Below are 22,916 nucleotides of genomic sequence, written 5' to 3'. Positions count from 1 at the left end.
TGGCAGTGTTTGCAGACAATCTTGTACAGTACTGTATTTAACTTTTCTGATAGGCAAAAGATCAACTTGGGTAAAAAGAGAGTGGGAGAAAGAAGTCAATATAAATCACTGTGGCTCTAATGAGGTTGCTGATTATAAATTGGTGTCTTGTCACTGTCATTTTCAAAGAGGTATTTGCAGTGATGACCTGAAAATTATTGTTAAGAGCTTGAGGGAGTGGGTTGGGGGAAGAGGGAAATGTGAGAACATTTTACAACATGCATTCATCCGGCTTTCATTTGTATATACAACCATCTTCCGAGCTATCTTAAATAGGAACTAAAATGAAATTGGCCCATTTTTTCTTGCTTTCCTGCATTCATTTTCCTTTTATGCAATTGCATATAAATATGTAACACTGCAGGATGTAGCTTATTGTGTGTAACTATACAAATACAAAGGGTCCCGTCCCCCCCATTTCGGCAATCAGTTTGAAGGAGCAGGGGCTGTGCCCGAGTTCATTGCTGCCTCGGGTGACAAGGGGTTAATGACTGGGGTCATTGAGTCGCTCGGCTACTCCCCGTGCGCACGCGCGCAGGTGGGAGACGTGCGAGAGCTGCCAACGCTGGACTCTTAGAATTCTAGGGTTGGAAGGGATCCCCAAGGGGCATCTAGTCCAACCCCCTGCGAGCGCCGCTAAAGAATCCCTGACAAGTGGCCACCCAAAAGCCTCCTCCTGAGAAGTCCGACGTTCCCCAAGAAGCAACAGGTCCAAACGGAGGAGGAGCCTGCCAGGCACCCCAGCAGTTGCTGGGGAAGAAGAGCCGCTTCCCAATCCGCGCCGGCGCTTCGCTCGCTCATCCCAACTGCGCGTCTCCACAGCGCCGCCTACCGGCCGTCGTGGGGCCACACTTTCCCTCGGCCCCCGCCGAGCTTACAGGTGTTGCACAACTCCGCATCCTCCACGTCCCGCCTCCCGAAAGCAACTTCTTTGAGGCGGCGGGAGAGAGTGGCGCCGAGGGAACAACTTTCCGAGGAGCTCCTCGTTCCCTGAGCAAACTGGGAGTCCCGGAGCGCGAGGCGTGGCTCTTGCCCGTCGCGCGGGAAGGACGAGTGTGTGTGTGTGTGTGTGTGTGTGTGTGTGTGTGTGAGAGAGAGAGAGAGAGAGAGAGAGAGAGAGAGACTGTGTGTGTGTGTGTGTGAGAGAGAGAGAGAGAGAGAGAGAGAGAGAGACTGTGTGCGTGTGTGTGAGAGAGAGAGAGACTGTGTGTGTGTGAGAGAGAGAGAGAGAGAGAGACTGTGTGTCTCTGTGTGAGAGAGAGAGAGACTCTGCGTGTGTGTGTGAGAGAGAGAGAGAGGGAGAGGGAGAGGGAGGGAGGTGTCTTCTGGAGCGCCTCCTCCAGCCCTTTTCCAAGCCTCAGACTTTCCTCCTCTCTCCCCCCGCCTCTCAGAATGAGCGGCGCGAGCCGACCCCCTGGCGAGCGGGCGGGCGCCCACCTGGCAGCCCCACCCCGGCAGCAGGTAAAGCCCCGCCCCTCGGGTGTGTGAGGCGACGGCAGGCAAGTGGCGACGGCGCTCCTCTTCTTCTTCCTCGGGCTCCCGGCGCTCGCCCTGCCCTGAACCAAGCCTCGCCTCGGCTCCGCGCACCTTCTTCGGGGGAGGAAGAGAGAGACGGCCACTCGAGCGCGGGGTGAGTGGGTGAGGGTGGCAGCGGGTGCGCGGGCTCTGGGCGAAGCGGCGCCTCCTCTTCCTCCTCGGGAACTGCCTCATATAGCGAGTCAGGCGATTGGTCCATCCGGGATGGTCTGCCCCAGCCTAGCCTCCAGCTGATGCCCTCCAGATGTTTGGGCCTGCCAGCTCCCGCCCTCTCTGCTAGGCCTGGTGGGAGTTGGGGGGTGTTTGGGTGTGTTCAGCCCCGCCTAGAGGGGATCAGGTTAGAGGGCAGGGGCAAGCCAGTGGGGTGTAAGCAGGAAGCCAGAAATGATGGGCAACAACTCCCACCATGGGCCTAGCCAGAGGGGGCAAGGAAATAAATATATTTAACTGACCAAACGCGTCACAGATAATTTGGTTGTTCCCACCACCACCACATAAGGACTGCCCCCCTAAAATAAATCCTGGCTATACCCATGACTCCCAGCATGACCAGTGGCCAGGCATTAAGCAGAACAGTTTGTCCATAGCTATTGTTTGGCTACCCTGGGATGTGAGGGGGCAGGGAAGGTAGTCTTTGGGGACTGGCCATGGCACTCCAGGGTTTCAGACAGGAGGCCCTGCAGGGAGGTGCCAAAGATCAAACATGGAAACTTTTGCATGCAAAGTGTGGCTTCTGCACACGTATCAAGGCGTGGGATAAGGAAGTGGCTTTGAACACACGTTCCTTGGATTCTGAGGGATTTGTATTTTTTCAGGCTGAAGAATGTGTCAGAACAGTTTGTGTTGCACTCTGCTAGCCTGTGTGTCCTCACCCCTTGGTCTCTCTGACTCTTGCTCTATGCTAGGTTAGATCTAGCCTGCAGCCACTAGAGACAGGTGAAGTCCATCTCTAGAAGGCTGCAAGTATTGTCGTGCAGGATCTGATCAATGTCCACCTAGTCCAGCATTGCGCTGCCAGTCAGACACCTCCAGAAGTTCACAAGCAAAAGCCCCCCCCCCCCATTCAGTTTTATGTTCTTTTTGCTTATAGACAATCACTTCACCAAATGGTCCTGGGCCAGTTACAAAACCATCGCAGTTCAAATAAGTTCAATATACAGGTCTTAAAAATAAAATAAAGGGCCAGTATCAGAATAACAAAACCACAGCACAGAACAACAGTGCGTAGCAACGCAGGAGTCAGGAAGACATCCAGTCAACCAAAGGCTCAGGTAAAGAGGTGTGTATTAGCCAATCACCAAGAAGCATACAATGATGGCACAGGACACACTTGGAAGGCCATTTGACAACCTGGGGACCACCTCAGAGAATGCGGATTACAATTCTCATGAGCCCAAGCCAGCACAGTCAGGGATGATGGGAGGTGTTGTCTGACAACCTCTTGAGGACTCTGGGTTGGGGAAGGTTTGTTCTGTTGCTCTGTTTGTTCCCCGGGAGTGCTGTTTCTTGCTCATGGCAAATAGCCCTTACTATGACTATTCAGAGCAAGGTTTGCCTGTGCATTTAACACTTTGCAAAGTGGGCAGGAATTCAGTAGGGAGAACGGTTCCCATGCCTGTGGCTTCATTGGGGCTGAAAGGCTAAGCTGTTGAAGTATGCCCGTCATGCAAGTGTTAGAAATAGAGGAACCTTGTGAAGAAGAGGAGGAGGGGACCTGGCAACCCTTGTTCAAAGAGTGTCCCCTTTGAACAGGGTGGGTTCAAGTTCAGAACTCATCTATTTCTTTTTTTCCAGCTGGGTTGCAACAACTTCTTTTTATAGGGGAAAAAATCTAATTTCTTTTATTTGTTTTATTTCACACTAGTATATATCCTGTGAGCTTGTATTTTGGGGCCTTCTGGTGTTCACCTAAATGCATAGATATAGAGACCTGCACCAAATACATAATTTGAGCTACAAGGGAGTTATTTGCTTTTTTTGGCCAAATTTTATATGCCTTAAGTTATGTTAAACATGACTTCATTATCAGTACCATTCATCAAGTAAACTGAAAAATCAAAAATACTTAGATCAGCTGTGTTTAGGTGTGTGGTGTAAAAATAAATTGAATACAAACGAAAGCACATTACACACTGGCTTGTATTTGAGTCAAGCAGCTATAATTACAATTGGGGCTGTAAATTCAAATCTCAGTTTTACTTGAACAAACAAGCTAGACTGTGATTCACAAACATGAGTCCTGTTTGGTTCCAGCTTGCTATTAACTTTGTTTTCTTTTCTTGTCATTTTCCTCTGCTCTCCAACTATGGAGCCGCATTTTTCTCTTATAATTGGTAGGTTATACTATATTTGTTTCCATAAAGCTTTGCTGGACCAACAATTGTGGTGACTCTCTCTGAGAGTGCAGCTCTGCAAATGTCAATAATTGCACACCTGAGCTGTTCAGTCGACAGTTTTTATTTATATTTCATATGGACTCTCTAGAAAAGAATCCTGGGTGACTTTGTTTTATGAGGGAATAGACTCCAAAGTCTACCCTTTGCTTTGTAGTGTGTTTTGCACAAAGAAACGGGCAGTTTTGAGGAAGGTACCATGGCCAACTTCTACTTGCAAAAACCCTTGGTGAGGAAATTCTGTCCTTGCCCCTACCATCTGTTGAACTCAGCTGGGATGGGCTTTGGGTATGTACGGCTTTCCAACATTTGTTGTGCTGTGCCCATGGCTAACTTTGGCTGAATTCAGTGCTTGTGCACATGCTGCTCCCAACCACATTACACAGCTTGGTTTTTAAATTTTTGAAGGCTGACAGCATCGCATGTATGGAAGGAAATGTGGGAGTTGGTCTGCAGCATCTCTTTTACGAATTTATCTGAAGTCATAACGACACCAAATTTTGTGATATGGGAGTTGGTGGCATGCCCCTGCTTGATGGGGGTCACACTCCTTCTGATGGAGTGGTTTGCCACCAGGGCTGTTCGGAGACAGTAGGTGATATTTCTGATCTGCAGTGCTTTCTGTCTGTGACACTTCATCAGCAGCCACACTCTTACCAACAAATGAGGGATCTTGGCAGCTGTAGATCATGGCTTTGTAACTGCACATAGTGACTACTGCAGAGAGTTCTGCATGGGGGTACTATGAGATATTCAGCAGTGTAGGCTTTATAGGTTACCTGTGCTACCCCCTAGAGCACTGCTTAGTTACCGAGTGATGGCCATTGCCTACAAAGTCCTAAAGTTGCTAAGCTTGGTATTCCTTGGGAATACCTCTATCCCATCGAAGCACTCCACCTTGAGAGATCTGATTGTGAGCTGGTTTTGGTAACAGTCAGAAGCAGAGTAGTCATGACAAAGTTGTGGAACATTTTCGCTGAAGAAGCGTGTCGTAGCCTGACCCTGTGATGTTTTCCACGAATATTTCCAGGCTCTTGGTCAGGTATTGGTTCACCTGGAGCTGATCCACCTGTTATTTCCTTGCCAATTCTCCGTTTGGTTAGCACTTTGAGCCTTACTGAAAAACAGCATAAAGAATAGCTAATGCAGTGCTTCTGCAAGAGTGCAGAAGGGACAATCTCTGCCATTTCTTCCCTACTGGAGGCCCACCTAAAAGCCTCCACTGACAATCAGGAAAACCTTACAGCTTTTCCAGTGGCGTAGCGTGGGGGGGTGCAGGGGGGGCTGGCCGCACCGGGCGCAACATCTGGGGGTTAGGGTTAGGGGGCGCAAATCCACGTGTTAGGGGGCGCAAATCCACGTGTTAGGGGGCGCAAATTACTTGCCCCGGGTGCTGACAACCCACGCTACGCCACTGAGCTTTTCAGGGCTGTAGTGGGGAAGAGGAGAAAGAAATTGCCCTCACACAAGCACTGCATTGTAGTTACCCCTATAACAGAATTCTGCTGAATCACTGGAAAATTTGGCAATAGTACCAAACCTTCAAAGACCTGGCTCATCGCTCATGTCTTTCCTTATCAGCTTGTAACAGACACCATAACAAGAGGTAAAAACATTGAGGATCAGTACAGATTTGTTGTGTGCCCTAACTACTAGAATTCCTGGAATTATTTGGCTTTTGACCTCCTTTTCTTCATTATGTTTTAAGGCATATGTGTTTGTGGTATAATCCTTTACAGATGTCGATCCATTAGTCTCTCAACTTCAGTGTTGCATTTTAAATAAATAGGCTCCACAGTAGCATCTGCTGCGCATAAATCAAGGCAGGAGTTACTTCAAAGTGACAGATTAGATGTAAATCTTCCTGGTTGATGAAAAGGAAATGTTAACATTCCTTTTGGGAGAGGGAGAATGAAAACCCGCAAGGGACTGGCTTCATCCGTGTTCAGGATTGAACTCATGAAATCTGAACTTGAGCCTTGTCAGTTTAGGCTTGCAGTAGGGAACAACTGTCTGCATTTGATAGAGACTTGTGATCGTTAACAGGATCGCTGTATTTTGAAACAAAGAGACCTCAGGGCATGCTGTTCATCAGATATGATGAAAAGACAAGGTAGCATCTGGGTTTTGGGGAAGCATTTCAAGCATCTGCTTACAGGAAAAAATATTATCTCTATGCCATTCATTCTGAGAACAGCCTTCTTATTTGCATGAGAAAACAGGATCACCCAAACTGGTGTGTGTGTTCTTTAAGAGAAAGATTTTGGGGTTGGGGTAGGTATTCAAAGTACTATGTTTCTACATGCCTTAGCTGTTGCTCAGACAATAGCCACCTTTCTGCCTGTGACACAGGGAAATCTGCTTTTGAAATGGAGGGGGACTTCAGAAATAAATTGTGACATGGCATGGCGTGTGTGTGATGTCAGCTGTTCAAATAAAAAATGATTAAAATTTTCCCCAAGGCACACGCAAGCCTTTAGGTGTGCCAGAAGTAGCTGTCTGGACTCCCAAGTCTTTGCTTACAGTATGATTTAACATTCGGGTGTATCCCTGCTACTGAGGTTTGTAATTATTATTAATGATAATTTAGATAGGACTATTTATAAATGTATAGCTCTGTTTTTGACAAGGCTGTCAAACAAAAAGGCCCTGTGGGGAGCTTATCACGCTCTTTAATGAGATCCTGGTGCGGCCTATAGAAGGGGCGGGCAGATTTCAGGCTTGGGAGCTCTACAGTGTTGGTGTTTGTTTTTTGCTACAACCCCCCAAGATCTACCAGCAAGAGCCCTGTGCAAAAGGCGTACAGTTAGAATTAAAGAACAATGTGCCTCAGAGCACATTCTCAGCCCAGGAATTTGTTATCAGTATCAGAACTATTGTTCCATAACATCCGAATCAGGAGAGGCTGCAAAAGCTTTTTGGTTCAGTGTCTGGATGTAGACTGGATGAGGGCCAGTAAGCTGTGTTCGAATCCTGGGAAGACCGAGGCTCTTTGGCTCTGTGGTTCCCATGTTCAGGAAATTAGCAGTTTACCTGTTCTGGATGGGGTTGCACTCCGTCTGAAGGAGCAGGTGCTTATATTGGGGATACATCTCTGTCAATAGAAGCCCAAGTGCCCTCTATGCTAGGAGTCCCTTTTACCAGCTTTGTTTGCTTTGCCAGCTATGGCTGTTCCTAGCTTGACCACTGTAGCCCATGCATTGGTAACCTTGAGACTAGATTACTGTAAGGCGCTCTGGGTCTGGTTTGGAAGATCCAGCTGGTGCAGAATGCTGCGACCAGGTTGCTGAAGGAAGCTTCTGGTTGAGAACATGTGACATCGAAACAGCTTCACTGGCTGCCCATCTGCCACCAAGCTAGGTTCAAGGTTCTTGCATTGATCTCCAAAGCTCTGAAGAACTTGGGTCCAGGGCACCTCAGGGATTGCCTGAACCCTTATATCCCAGCTCGATCACTGAAATCATCTGCAAGAGCATCTCTGGTCATTCCCCAAGTTGATGAGGCTAATTTGACAACAACAGGAAACTGAGACTTTAGTGTTATTGGCTCGGTCCTCTGGAACACCCTGCCAATAGAGATTCAGTGGGTGACTTCAGCACCAGCTGTTAAACACCTGCTGAAAACTTTCCTCTTCTGCCAGTCTATGCAGGAAAATAAGAGTACACACCATGTATGCTGATGTTTGTTTTTGTTTTGCTTTTAACTTAAAAAAAACTTTTTAGGATTTTACTGTCTGGTTTTATGTTTTTATATTGTTGTAAACTGCTGTTATAGGTTTTTATGATACAGTGGTATATAACTATCTTGTTAAATAAATGAATGAATGAAATGAAATGAACTCATTCTTTTCAGGTAAAAATCCACTGCAGATTAGCTTTCCTCATTTCAGCAGCCTAATTTAAAAAGTTGTTTTGTTGTTTCTGTTGCTAAAACAACTGGAAACCAGAAACACTTGCAAATCACCCAGAGATCTATCTACCTGCAGATCCCAATCTACCTTCTGACTATTCCTTGCCTATGGCACCTGCCATATTATTAAGCCATATCCAGGGTTAGTCTGGATTTAGGGTGAATACTTCCACATCCATTTTGATAAGTGATGGATGGAAAAGGACTATTTTCTTCTGGGATTTTCAGGATACAGCAAGGTAAAGAGTATCTTCTATTTGTTTGATTTATTTAATTCTAAGAAATGTATACCCCATTTTTTCATTAATAAAAATAATCCACAAGGTTAATATAGTACAACAGTAAGACAGATTAAAACTAAAATAAAGCAACTGCATAATAAAACCAGCAACATGTAAGGTAGTATAAAAATATTATTAATTAACACATATGTAGTTAAAAAAACCAACTTTTTGTTTTATCGTATTCAAGCTACACATTTTTGGAAGATTTTTCTGGGGCTGCAGGACAGTTTTATACTTTGAATTTGAGCTTCTCATTATGTTGGGTTTCTTAATTGGGTATCAGATTCAGGTGGGAATTTTTTTTAGTAAAAATATATAGCTATGGTTCCTAGACATTTGGTGAATAAGTATGTCTGGCCCTATAAATTTTTTGTATGGAGACTAATTTGCTCAAAAATGAAGCCAGATATATGCTGAAATTTTCACATGCATTCAAGTAACTCACACTTTCTCTAGTATTGTTTGCAGCGTGAGGGGGTTATTCGAACATTATGCTGTCCATCAAGAAAATAGCACACTATTGTTCCAAAAAAAGAGTAGGAGTAAGTAATAGGCATAGTTGGTTGACTACTGTTAACTCTTCACTTCTTGCAGATTTAAGTCAGTGTGTCCTATAGCTTACCCTAACAGGTTCCTATTGAAACATTTTTTGCACATTTTATTTACATATGCCCTAGGATAAGTCAAAGGAATTGTCACATTGGTAGTAGAAATACTTGTGCATTGGGGACTTAGTTATAGACAAGGACTCTTGAGTTTTATCCAGTCTTCTACGAGTGCAGCAGTGGCGTAGCGTGGGTTGTCAGCACCCGGGGCAAGGCAAGTAATTTGCGCCCCCTAACCCGTGGATTTGCGCCCCCTAACCCTAACCCCAGATGTTGCGCCCGGTGCGGCTGGCGCCCCCTGCACCCCCACGCTACGCCACTGGAGTGCAGCACCCAAATGAATCTCCATAGGGCTCTGCTTCCTCCTCTTCCTCTCTCCACAGCAATATATACTCAAGGCACTCACAATGCCAGGCCCTTACGGGAATTAGGAGTGAGGCCTATGTGTACCTCCCATTCATGAAAGAAGCCTATAGTGTCTGGGCACATGCCCATGGGTGCATACCAAAGCAGGAGAGAGGGGAGAAAGGGGCATGCCATCAATGGTGTAACTGAGCCCATGATATTTCATTCTTATGCACATGGGTTTTATGTAAAATCAAGCATTTAGCACCAGTTTCTCCAAGGGTTTCTGTATCTTTAGAGATAATTGGGAGGAATGGAATATTACCATTATTATCTAATAAGTAGCTTCTGTTTACGCATTGAAATGTTCAATCGAAAATAAATGTGTTGCATATAATCCATTGCAAATTGCATATGCAATCACATCCAGGTGTGTGTGGGTGTGGGTGTGTAAAATATCCCTTTCAAGCAGTACATCTACTTCAGTTGCTCCTTTATCACTCCTCTCTATCTTTGATGAACCCTTTCAGTTCCCTGATACATCCCAGTACAGTCATACCTCGGGTTGAAGTTGCTTCAGGTTGAGCGCTTTCGTGTTGCGCTCCGCGGTGACCCAGAAGTAACGGAACGCATTACTTCTGGGTTTTGCCACTCGAGCATGCACAGACGGTCAAAATGACGTCATGTGCATGCGCGGAAGTGGTGAATCATGACCCGCACACGCGCAGATGCGGGTTGTGTTCGCTTCTGGATGTGAACGGGGCTCCAGAACAGATCCCGTTCATATCCAGAGGTACCACTGAAATTGTGTAACTTGCGGTGCAATTCTATACAAATCTACTCAAAACTAAATTCTGTTGACTTTGGTAAATCTTACTCCCTATACGTGAATATAGAGATGCAAGCTTTACTAGACTGAAAAAAATCCTGGAATTCCTTTAATTGCCATATCTATGTAATGCAAAATAAGTTATTCTGGACATTTATATCCAAAAAGTCACAATCTGGGGAATTTACACACCCTTTCATTATTATTTTTTTTAAATTACCCTCTGGTTGCATCTGACTCTTACTCCTTGTTCCCCTCATACTGTTCAGACCTGTAAGATCCTGCCTGTTTACATTGCATAAAAAAGCAGACATATTTGTACAATTGGAGGTATTTCCCTGTCAGCTAGATGTAAGACTTGATCAGAATGTGTTATTCACTGGTAAGGATCTTTTTTTAAAAGGCCTTGCATGCTGTGTAAAAGCAAATATTTAATCATATGACAGATAACAAAGGATGAAAGAGAAATTCTTTGAATCTAATGTATACCTTGCAACCATGTATGTACTTAGGACAGAGTAGGAAACAGGCCACTGTGCTAGGAAAATGAAAGATGTTGAGGTGCAATTGCAAGATACCTGTTAAAAGGAGTCTTGTTCCTTGTCTGTTCTTGAGGAGCCTAAAGAGACTACAATCCTATACCCATTTACTTGTAAGTAGCCTCATTAACACAGTGAGGCATTACACATGAATTGCACTGTGAATCATTCAGATCTGTGTTTTGCACACAGGCACCTCTACAATTTAGGGACATTGTTATCTTCTGCGTTAGAGAGAATGAGAGGAACCACTTTTCCCTTTTGTGTTCTGTTTCCATCCTTTTGCTTCTTTAATTACAATGCTGGTGATATTTCCATGCATCACAACTCTATTCAGGTTTTTCTTTTGCACCTAGTTTTGGTGGCATTCCCCTTGGAGTTGCCAGGATGATGGAGGTTTCCCAGATGGTACTCATTAGCACAGCTTTGCTAGAGCTGTATCTCCAATAATGGCTGTGTTGTGCTATATCCATGTCATGTTAACAACTAGAGTGAAGTAAATCTGGTGATCAGCTTATGTCAGATGAGCCCTGCCTAGTGTGCTGATCCTTGGACCGCTTCTGATTATTTCAATCCTCCGCCAAGGGACCAGATGCCATAAAGGTTATTGCTATTGTTGCTTTCAGGAATTTGTAAAAGAAAGCTGTGTTAAAAGAGTGCAAGGCACTTTATGAACTGGGAGAAAATATTAAGGACATTTGAAAAGCCTGCTGGATTAGGCCAGTCGTTCATCTAGCCCACCACTCTCCCCTTCTGTGGTTTCCAGCAACAGGTGTTCAAAAGCATTACTGCTTCCATTCTTCAGTAATATGTGAATGATTGACTTGTGCAAGCTTGAAAATAGCCACTGCCTTAGTTCTTTTGGATGAGTAAGTCACATGACTGCCACAGTCCTGAAAGACACATGTCCTGGTTTTCCTCTGGGACTTGTTGGTGGTTTTTGAAGTAAGCATCCCAGAAGGTCTACACTCCAGAGCAGAAGTGGGGAACCTTTGGTGTTCCAGATGTTGCCGAACTACAGCTCCTGTCAGCCCTAGCAAGCATGGCCAGGGATGATGGGATTTGGAGTTCTGGAGCGACAGAACAAGTAATATATAGAAGGTAAATAGTGACTGTGTGAAGTAACTTGGATTTTAATTGGCTTGGCTATGGTGGAGCCATATGGTTGTGACTGCGATACTCATGCTCTCTGTGTTATACTTCCAGCTTCATTGTGTTGTGTAGAAAAAACTGTAATATAAAGAGGTGGCCACATCATTTTTTAAAGAAATCATTATAACTAAAGGTATCCTCTTCATGAAACTTACGCTGGAAAAAAAAAATTATTGCCTGAAAGTGTTTTTGTACAACTTGGAACAAAAATGAAAAAGTTTACATTTTTAATCAAATTATATTCTAAGGCTGCAGCCCTCTGCACCATTCTTTATAAGTCCTCAGTGAATCTAAGGGCCCGACACTTAAATTATATTTTAAATTTGTACATGTCTTGTCTTACACCTTAAAATACTGTGTGAAAAGTACAGACCCAGGTTTGCAAATGTCTACCATATGGCTCAAGGCGTTGTGATGGGCTGTCATTTCTTACTGGATGCTTGCTTGGTGGCAAACTCTGGTTTGCCTCTGGGTAAGATATGAAATGTGCCTCATTTTAAAAATAAACATGAGAATAATTGGATGCAAGAAAATTCTCTCTAAAGCCTTCCGTGTACTCCCTGTGCACACACATATACATAACATATTTGGTTCGCTTCTAAATTAGTCTGAAAAGTGAAACCCATTGTAGGAGCAATACACCTTTGCTTTTATCCAGGGTTTTAATATAATGGTTTACCTACAATTGCTGTAATTGGTAAGCCTGTCATAAAAACATAATAGAGAGTGCCTCTGTAAATTAGGATTAATGTTGTTCAGTTCTTTTGTGGTGGATTAACAGTGATTGACATCAGTTGAGAGCCTGGATTCGGTTAATACTGTCATGCCAAGAGTAATCAGTGAAGTTCTGTGTGTTTGTCTTACCTTTAAGTCCCCTGAAAGCTTACTTTGGAGGCAAGGAACTGTAATGTTTATTCTGAAAATGTGTGGCCCTTGGAAATGTTGAGACATTTTTCCTGTAGCAGACCACACAGAGGACTTGTTCTGAAATGTAGTAAAGAGTACGATGATCAGATATAAACTTTATGAAGGGCGAATTATCCAGATACCTAGCTCTTTTAATGCAACTGCTATTGTAGTTTTTGATTTGACAGCTTCAATTTTAAAATTTGTTGCATTCATTTATTAAATTTCTACACCACTCAAAGATCACAGGGCACTCACTTTACAATATAAAAACACAAAAATACATCTGCAGTGGCAACTAATGCAGGGGTTACTAAAGCATTTCCTGCAGGGCATGCTCCTGTGGTTTGTCCGCCAAGCTCATCTTAGTATGTACGCAGAAAAACTAGTAATTCCAAAAGCTTTAAGAGCTTCTTAAACAGAGCATCAATACATAGAGATTAATGCTTTCTTTGCATAAACTAAGGCTGCATTTGCATGGCAGTTTCCCTGTTTGTTTCCACATTATATATTTGAGCTTTCACATAACATAAGGTCATGTGGGATCTAGTGGAAGTTTAGTGCTCATTTCCATGTTAATTGCTTCTGGGGTGGGGTGGGGTATGGGGAACCCCATTCTCAGTGCTGTTAACCTAGAAAACCACTAGAGTAAAGAGATGAAATTTGGGGTATTATACTGACATGCAGTTTTCATGGGGGAATATGCATGTGCAGGAAGCATGCATGTGCAGGAAGGCTGGAGAATGTCCAATGACATTCATTTTTGTGTAAAACACGCACACATTCCATTAATGTGAATGAAATTTTGCATGACTTGATCAGTAAAAAAAGTCACAGTACCATAATGCAACAAGTAAAGGTAAAGATTAAAGGACCCCTGACAATTAATTCCAGTTGCAAACGACTCTGGGGTTGCGGCGCTCATCTCGCTTTACAGGCCGAGGGAGCTGGTGTTTGTCCGCTTCTGCAGACAGTTTTTCTGGGTCATGTGCCAGCATGACTAAGCCGCTTCTGGCGAAACCAGAGCAGCGCACGGAAACGCTGTTTACCTTCCCATCGGAACGCTACCTATTTATCTACTTGCACTGTGTGCTTTCGAACTGCTAGGTTGGCAGGAGCTGGGACCGAACAACGGCAGTTCACCCCATCGCGGGGTCTCAAACCGCTGACCTTCCGATTGGCAAGTCCAAGCGGCACAGTGGTTTAAACCACAGCGCCACCTGCGTCCCAATGCAACAGGTACTGCAGTGCAAAAAGAACATTAGAAAACAGCACAGAAGCACTTGCATTATAATCAAGAAAACTAATGTAATATTCTCCACATCTGAATGTACCTTAAAAGAGTTTCCTTCAAAATGAAGTGTAGATTGGGAACCAAGAAGCGAATGCTTGTTGTGAAGGAGAATAGGATAAATGAGGAGGACAGAGCCACCCAACACCTGAGTGAACAATTACTCCCTTTTAGACAAATGGGTGTTATCTGAATTCATCTGCCAACTGACAAGCAGTTCTTAAGGTAACCTAGCAATAAGCTACTGGAAGTTCACAGCTAAAGTATTTGTTAACAACTGTATGCCTGAATGCAGAGTATAATCTTTCTGGAGGATGCCTAAATTCTGCTGTCAGGGACTAAAAGGTTCGTGCTAAAAGATAATAATAAAAAAATCTGTAGCAATAACTTCCCCAGGCAATGTTGGTAAAGCATGAACCACAAAGCTTCACTGGAAAGAATGAAGGGCTTACTTAGAGCAGGTGCAGAAATTTGAATGCTTTCTACTCCTTTGCAGATTTATTGCAGTCTGGAATCAAGCAGATGACAAAAGTTACTGTTGGGAACATAGGAAACTGTCTTATATCTCTATATAAGAGTCAGGCCATTGGTCCATATAGCTTAGTGTTGTCCATACTGACTGTAGAGAAGCTGCTCTGCAGGGTTTCAGATACGATACTCTCCCAGGCATACCTGGAGATGCCAAAGATTGAACTTTCCTCATGCAAAGTGTATGCTCTGCTCTCCCACTGAGCCTTTCCCTTAATTGCTTCCCAACTTCAAAGGTGATGGTGAAAGTTACCATTATGGTAAACCCTAAGAAAGACTTTGTAACCATTTACAGCCATGCCTGAAAAGCCTTACAAAGGATCTGAGAGTACATTATTCTAAAGCTCAAAAGAGTCTGGTTGTTTGTCTGATGCTAACATTTCCTAACATGCCTAAAGTTTTTCTCAGCTCAGTTATAGACATAGCTTAAGACGTAGCTCACTTGCTGTTTAGTACCCCATGTTCTTTGGAAGATCATGAAGTGCAAGCCATGTAACTCTGTACCAATTTGCAGAGATGCCCCAGTGTTGTTTGTGCTGGTATAACAGTGGATATGTGGGAAAGTTTCTCAAGCAATAACTGGGTGCAGATTTGTTCTGATTTTGGGTAATTACCTCCTCTTTTTCTTCTTCCATGAGTGTGTCTGCAATGTTGCATCCACCTGTAATGTTTTCTGGAATTCTGGAATTCCAGAAGGAGGGCGTGTCCTTCTGAACTGTGGGTCTGAAAGCATGATGTGAAACCTGCCAATTAAGCTGGACCCATGAGACCTCCCAGCTGCTCTATTAGCCTGTTCTTATCATTATTTCTGATAGTGCTTTGGTTGGAAGTGGACTCTCCACTTCTCCCTACCCAGTCTCTGCAGCTTTGTTTGCTCCATAGATTGTCCATTGAGGGCCAATGTGAAATCTTCATTATTGGTAGTGGGTTCTGTGTGCTCTGGTATCCGGGACTAGGAGTCCGAGCCCCTTTTTCAGGTGATGAGGTTGAGGACTCTTAACCAGAAGAGGAAGCACACACAAGGCTAGCTGCAGAAGCACTTCTACCATATGACTTCATTGCAGAAGACCTAGTGTGAAACTAGAGGCTGTCCTACTCCTTCATGGTAGGATGATGATGATGATTAAAATTTGTATAACGCCCTATACCCTTAGATCTCAGGGCAGTTCACAACATAAATGGGCAGGTCTCATTAGGCTCATCTGGTGGAAGTGCTGGAGAGGGCTGGGACCCTTTAATCAAATAAATGCCTTCCTGTGCAGATGGGGCCAACAATTGGAAATCAACTGCTGCTACTATACTGTATAGGGTTTAAGTTTGTTTTTTGCAAAGAGTTCTGTGGTTTTAGAGCTAAGCTGGAACCTTGCGTACACTCTATCTTGTTTTTACATCTAGCCTGAAGCTCACCCTGCTTTTCATCAGAGCGGGATAATAGCAGCAAAAGTTTTTCATTTAGCGCAGGGTGAGGAATATCTATATTTTTGCCCTGAGGACCACATTCACCCATGAACAGCTTTCTAGGGGCTATAAGCCCATGATGGGCATGGCCCACTGTGACTGGGGCCACCCACATTCTTACATGCCCAGCAAACCTCTCCATCCAACCCATCGCCATGATAGGGATGAAATCACTCCTTCCTCACTTGTGCCTGCATGCTTTTTATTTCAGTAAAGGCACCACTAAGTTGGGAGATAGCAGGCCAATCTAGGTAAAATTTGGCAGGCCAACCCAGGCCTTTGGGTTTGCTGTTCTTTGCATCTGATTTAGGGTTTTTACCAGTGCATGGAAATGTGGTAGTAATTTCAGGCAGAGCACTGTGCGGCTTTGATTTTATGCTGGATCTGGTGACATTTTGCTGATTGCTAGCCTCAACCCCCATCTTAATCATTTTATTTATATTTATTTGGCAAAATGCGTATAAAGCTTTATAATAAACAATACAGTATTGTGATGCAGATTTTTTCAATTTCATTGTTCTGTATGGGACAATGACAATAAAGATTATTGTATTGTATCGTATTGATTATTCTAAATTGCTGAAATTGCCATGGCTGTTCCTGTGCTGTTGAGGTGAAGTATTTTCAGAGGAGAAGTAGGAAAATGCAAAGGCATTGTGATGTCTCAGAACTGCTTGCGAGAAGTCTCACAATAATTCCTAGAAGTATATATCTGGAGTAGAGAGTGTGGTCCTATGCAGTGATTCAAGGCCCAACACAATAGTTTTAAACCTTGTAGGCTAGAATAAAACTTCTGTATATTTCAGAGAAGATTCCCAAACTGCCCTTTCTAGATGACTCATACGTCCCACTTGTTTTCTGTTCCCAGGAAATACTTCTCATCATTTGGATTAGTTGCCCTGTCTACCTACAGGAGAATACCATTCCTATTTGTAATAACTTGCTTGGGGCAGGGACAACTTGGAGGGAGGAGTATCTGCTGGTACTGATGAAACCACCTTTTCATCTCCACCCACTGAATTAAGGAAAACTTATCCATGTGGCATTCCATGGAGCATGTATTTAGGTTAATTATTATTTTGCTGGTATGGAGAACAGCTTTAGCAGAGACAATATCCTAAATTAGAAGCCAGATCCTGTAAATGTTACTGTAGACCAGCCTTCCTCAACCTCAGCCTTCCAGATGTTTTTGGCCTACACCTCCCATGATCCCTAGCTAGCAGGACCCAGTGGTCAGGGATGCTGGGAACTGTAGTCTCAAAAAATCTGGAGGGCTGAGGTTGAGGAAGCCTGCTGTAGGCGTTAAGGACCAAACATCATGTTGCGTTGAAGCTCCTGATGTAGGTTTCATTTTTTCCCCTCAGTACATTTTTGGAGAGAGGAGGTGCAAATCTAATCTGCATGGTGAATCTGATAATCCCAGAAGCAGTGAAATGGTATGAAAACAAGTTCTGGTCAAGAAAACTTGAGGTTATGGTTTGAGTTGGCCTGAATGTTGGCTTTAAAGACAGAAATGTCTCTTGTCTGCCTGGGCCCTTGCTGGAACACAAGGCACAGAAGGCTGGGCAATGCTTTAGTCAAGCTAAGTTCATGTGGAAAGAAGATATAAGGTGTGATGCTCCTTATGGACTGCAGTGACCTATTGTCTGTTTTGGTGTTGATGTAAGCTGCCCTGTGAGGGTTTTGCTCTGAAAAAGGTGGCTTATAAATCTTTGATATTAAATAAAGAAATAGTAAACACTGTTCTTTCTTGAATAAGACAACTGAATTTTTTAAACTCCAAATATGACTATCTACCCTTACGATTTTCTAAATACTGGCAAAGACAAATGGACACCCCCCCCAATCGCTTGAGAACAAGGGGAATTTAGAATGGCATGAGCTTGACATCTCATACCCTTGAGGTGGAGGTGACATGACCTTCCAGTTCCTCTGTGAAAGAACCAGGTTGGGTGGCTAATAATTATTGTGCAGCCGGATACTGGGGGGGTTGGGGGTGGGGGAAGTGTCAAGTGAGCCAGGTTTTCTACTTCATTAGTTTGACAAAATGAATGAGCTGGTATGTCGAGGTGAGGGACGTGACTTGTTGGCCAAAACTGGGAGCAAGGTTGGGGCAGAAATTTGATCGGGCCATACAATGGATGCTTTCCAGTTTACCTCGCCAGCTCCTGTAACGGGTAATTTCATGTTTGATTATAAATTCCTCTGAGGTAAAAGAAACATGTACCTCCTGGTAAGCCATTTTAAGCAAAGCCTGTTGTCACCATAGTTACAAATGTCAAAACAGTCGTGCAGAAGTCAAAAGGCAATAAATGCAGCCCCCAATCTGCTAAAGGGGCGAGGGAAGACCCTGGGAGATGTGTGACTGCAAACGGAGTGAGGAGGTCACTACAGAGAAGCCTCAATTTTGCCACATAGAGGGGAGCATAGTAAGACTCGTTCCTGGACTGTGGGTGGTTCTTCTGTCATAGAAGGTGGCACCTGCTCCTACTACTTCAAAAAGAAAATGTGGCTCATGGAGCAACTGCATCCTTGCAGACTGTGTACGTCTCTGACATTCAGCTGTGTATGAGAACAGTTGCAGGATCCACTTCTTAGTTCAGGCCCTCTCAGAGGTCCAGAGAGCCCTGGACTGGTTCAAGTTTTTGAGACTCCCTAGCCATAATAAAATTAATAAAAAAAGAATGAGACACACAAAGAAAACAAGGCACAATCTAAAATTATTATTGTTATTATTATTGTTATTGTTATCAGTACTATTATAATTATTAAGCAAATGCTTGTTGAGTCTTTTTCTGTGCAACTGTGGCAGTGTGTCTTTTATCAAACTGCATCTCTTATTTCCTTAAATTTGCAACTCTAAGCTATGAGGATATTTATGTCAGTTTGTGTTGCTGCATCCAGGACTCATATCTGACACCAGTGTTAGCAACATCCTGGTAGTTTGACTTTGGTTAGGTCCTTTGCAGCAGAGCTGTAGCTACGGGGTTGGGGGTGGGCTAGCCAGATTTTTTGCCACTAGTGAAGCCTCCAGAGCAGTGCCATTGAGGCTCCCAGCCTGTGTGTGTGCCAAACCAGATCTTTGACCTGGGTGAAATAATGCCTAGTTTTGGCCTTGCCTTGCAGGAGCATTAGGGTTCGCAGCACTTCAAACAAAAGCTGTCTACAGTTGGCCGTATGAAACCATTAAGAACTACTTGAAGGGTAGGCGAGCCCTTTGATTGTCACATTGCATGTATTCCTGCTTCAACTTGCATAGGCAAACCAGAATGAGTCTTGCCTGTGATACTAATAAGAGGGAGCATGAAAATAGTCTTCTTGCTAACTTTTGAGATATTCCACAAAAATTAAATCTGTTGAATGAGACAAAACAATCAAATCAAAGCATCCTTCTACTTGCTTATATCTTGCCCTGTCTGGCAATTGGCTCTAACAGGGGTGGCCTATATTTATGGCCCTGAGGGCTGCATCTCCACCAGGTTTGTGGGCTGCAAGCCAGTGTGCTCAGAAAGTGGATGTGGCCAGCCCATCCCTGGCAGGTGCAGGTACATACCACACATATTGCAAACACACCAGGATAAATGCACACATCACATGGGCATGCAACACACACAGAGAGATAAAACATTGCCCTGTTTTTTTAGATTGATCATCTGATGAGAGGATAATGGAGTAGTTTTCATTCTCATCGTGGAATGTTTGGAGGGTATACCTGCTCTTTACCTGTGACACTATACCAGGAGCAGTGAAATTATGTCTCTCCAGATACAAATGGCCTGGCAGACTGCGTTTTATGCTTGTCCTGGGCGTGGAGCCAAGTGCCGCCATTGGGCAGTTGATGCCACACCCAAGGGAATGTCCCAAAGGCCTTGTCGCCATTGGTCAATTTGGTTAGTTTGGCGGCAGGGAGACGATCCGGCCTCTCACTGTTCACAAGAGCAGCTCAGGGCCCATCCTCAAAGCTGCCCACCCCAGAAAGGTGAACAGACCTCTCATAATCTCATCGGCAATGCTGGCGGGGGCTGATGGGAGTTTTAATCCAACTATATCTAGCAGGTTCCCCACCCTTGCACTATATCCTCGGCTGTATCCTTTTAACCTATGTGTCTGTTGGGGACCAGTGGGAACTGTGTTTGTTTGTTTTCTATTAAAAAAAAAGAGCTTAGGCATTGCTCGGCTACCTGAATGCGTTTGAATGTTTCAAACAGTGAGCTATTTGAAAGCTGTAGTGATGGCCACCAAATTGGATGTCTTTGAAAGAGGATTAGACAAATTTCAGGGTTGCCATGTTTTATTTTCCCCTCCTCCCTCCCAATCATTTTTCCTTTTATGTCATGTAATTTTTAGATTGTAAACTTGAGGGAAGGAACTCTGTTATCCACTGAGATTTGCAAACAGCTCTGGGTGCCTTATTTGGCTACAGAGCAGCATAAAAATGCTCCAGATAAATAAATACGATTCAGCTGCATGATAAATTATTTTTATCTGATGTTTAGTTTGTCTTGGTGCTTACCCATTGGAACAGTCACTCAAAGCAGGTGTAATGTGGTTCTTTTTCTTAGATAGGTTTCTGTTAGTATGGGTGCGCAACACTTCCAGTCTTTGCATATCTATTACTTTGCTTTTAACAGCAGCATTTGCCTCATTATCTCTGGAAATGACTTTATCTGCAAAAAAAATAGTTTTAAATTCTAAGCACATTCATATCCAGCGTTTGATGTGGTTAACCACTTTTAAAAGATAAGATCCCAACCTCATTTTAATTAGATCCTGTTTCTGTGCTTTGTTTGTGTTGACTGCAGCCTTGTCCTTTTCTTCCCTCTCTTACTTTTCACATGTCTGTGGTGAATTCTTTATTAGGATTTACAACTTGTTGCGGCTGAAAAGCAGATAGCAAGATATATTCAGCAACTGATATGCTGTAATCTTGTCTTATATAAATGGGCTCTTGGCTCACTATCATTCAGCTATGTGAAGCCCTCTTGCTATTACTGCAGGAAGGATAGAACAAGCCGAAATAAATGGCATGTCTGGATTCCTGCAAAATATTTAATGTATCTTGAGAGTTACTATTTAAAACAAACAGATTGTGATGGTAACATATGTTTCTTAATTCCTTGTCCAAATATCATGCAAACAGTAAAGCACTGGTCGGGATTCAACTGTTTGTCCTGCTAGCATAAGCCTGTGGGAGGATTTCCTTCCTTCTCCTTAACCCAAGCCCCCCAGAATTGGGTGGAGGTTGAGGAAAAACCCAGAACAGGGCACAGGAGATGAAGAGGAGGAGGAGGAGGGATTGTTCCATCTGGCAAGCCGAAAAGCTTGCACTGATTGAAAGATTGCCACAGTGCTACGTTGAAGCACTCCTGCTATATTTTGCCATTCTGCTTTAAGAATAGAATGCACTGAAGCACTGTTGTTGCTTGTATATTTACATACAAGATCATCTTTTCCAATCTCACATTTTTAGGACTTTCCATTTGGCCGTATATCATGTGGGCAGCTGTGGCCCACTGTGATGATCTGTTTTCCATCGTAGGCTTGTTGGAGCAAAAACTACTAAACGTGCTGTAGCACCTTAGACCAGGTCAGCTGAAGGATAACACCTCTTGCCATCTGATGAAGTACACTCCAGTCTAGTCCACAAAAGCTTATGCCATAATAATTATGTTTTGTTGTTTGTACTGTTGTATTCTTGTGGTGCCAGATGCATGCCTAGGTTAGCCACATTCTGAAAAACCATGCTGCTGAGATAATTTTTGTTTTTTTTAATAACCTTTTAATTGTTTTTGTATATTTTTAATTGCATTATTTCATGACTGGTTTGTTTGCTGCCCTGGGCTCCTTTGGGAGGAAGTGTGCAATATAAATTTAATACACAAATAAGAATTTCACATTAATTGGGGCAGTTATGTCTTTGACCCTCCAGTCGTACCTAACAGCAGGGGAAGGGTGGTTTGAGGAGCACGATGAGAATGGAAAGTGGAGATGGCTGGGGGAGAGGAAGAGATAGGTAAAAAAGGGGTTCAAGAGCTTCGACCTATTGGCTGGTTTTCCACTAGAACTCACTTATTCAGCCCATTGCTGTTCTGCAGTGAGCTGGGTTTGCAGACGTGGCTCAACTGCTGTCACATGTACCTTTTGATAATTCTGCACTCCCCACATGAGTACTGTTATGGCTAACTACTTCTGAAATTACGAGCTCTTTGAAAACTAATTTGCAATGCTCCTTCAAGTGCATGCCTGTACATGCATGCATGTGCACGTTGATGTTCAGAGAGCAGAACTCAAAAGCTACCAGGCACGCACAAGGCCTTCGACATTCCTGAAATAGCTATCTCTGTATGTATTATATGGTTGCTTCCTGCTGCTGTGCTTGTTGTGTGGCCATTTGCTGCCTCTGTTTTCAACATACAGCTCCTGCTGTCCCCTGTGATTCCGTGATGTAAATGAGAGCTGGATGGCACTACATTACGCAAAGGCCATGCTGCCACAATAAAAAAAATAAAAAAAACCAGTGTGAAAATATATGCTATGGCAGCCTGGCCCTAGGGCTGGTAAGGATTTTGATGGGCCAAATTCCAAGTTGACAGGAATTTGTATACAAAAATTAAGTGGCTGCTATATAAAGACACAGTTTAGCTGACTGTGCTGTGTATAACTTAACTACTGCATTTTGTGAATAGTTTTACACCCACAGGTATATATATATATTCCTGCCAGCTGATGGCAACACCTCACTTATCTAATCAACTGGACTCAAGTCCACAAAAAGGAGTCACCTTTTTGGCTTCACCAGAAGGCACCCGTTTGTCAGCTTCTCCTACCTCTTCAGTACTCATTGATTTAATTTAAGAGGCCTTTCGTTATAACATCTCTGTTTAACTAAGGTGGCCCACCAGTGTTAGGGAACTGGGTATGGATCTTGCTTCATTTTCCACTTGTTTACCTTTTCACTTATCTTATCTTTTATCCTTTCAGCTTCCATTTCAATTGTTTTATTCAGTGCTTTTTTTCTAAAAAAATGTTTAGGGGTACTCTCATTTTGACTCAAGAAAATAATCATTTTATAGTTCAAATCAGGAAAAATAAATTCAGTAAA

General features: G+C 43.5%; 1 protein-coding gene across 9 annotated transcripts in view; it reads left to right on the top strand.

Annotated features, from left to right (window-relative positions):
* Positions 1-911: 911 nt before the first annotated feature.
* LYPD6B (LY6/PLAUR domain containing 6B) overlaps positions 912-22,916 on the top strand; it is a 58,225-nt gene continuing 36,220 nt past the window's right edge. For 3 of the 9 annotated variants that reach the window (XM_083414233.1, XM_083414235.1, XM_083414234.1), the window contains exon 1: positions 920-1,669. The gene's annotated coding sequence lies outside the window, so the exon portion shown is untranslated. Of the gene's footprint in view, positions 1,670-18,962; positions 19,019-22,916 lie in introns of those variants that run through there. The other 6 variants (XM_083414238.1, XM_083414240.1, XM_083414237.1 and 3 more) reach the window with 5 other exon arrangements.

The sequence above is a fragment of the Podarcis tiliguerta genome (assembly GCF_965153285.1).
Source record: "Podarcis tiliguerta genome assembly, chromosome: 1".
Taxonomy (NCBI): Eukaryota; Metazoa; Chordata; class Lepidosauria; order Squamata; family Lacertidae; genus Podarcis; species Podarcis tiliguerta.
This window is presented reverse-complemented; position numbering and strand designations above follow the sequence as displayed.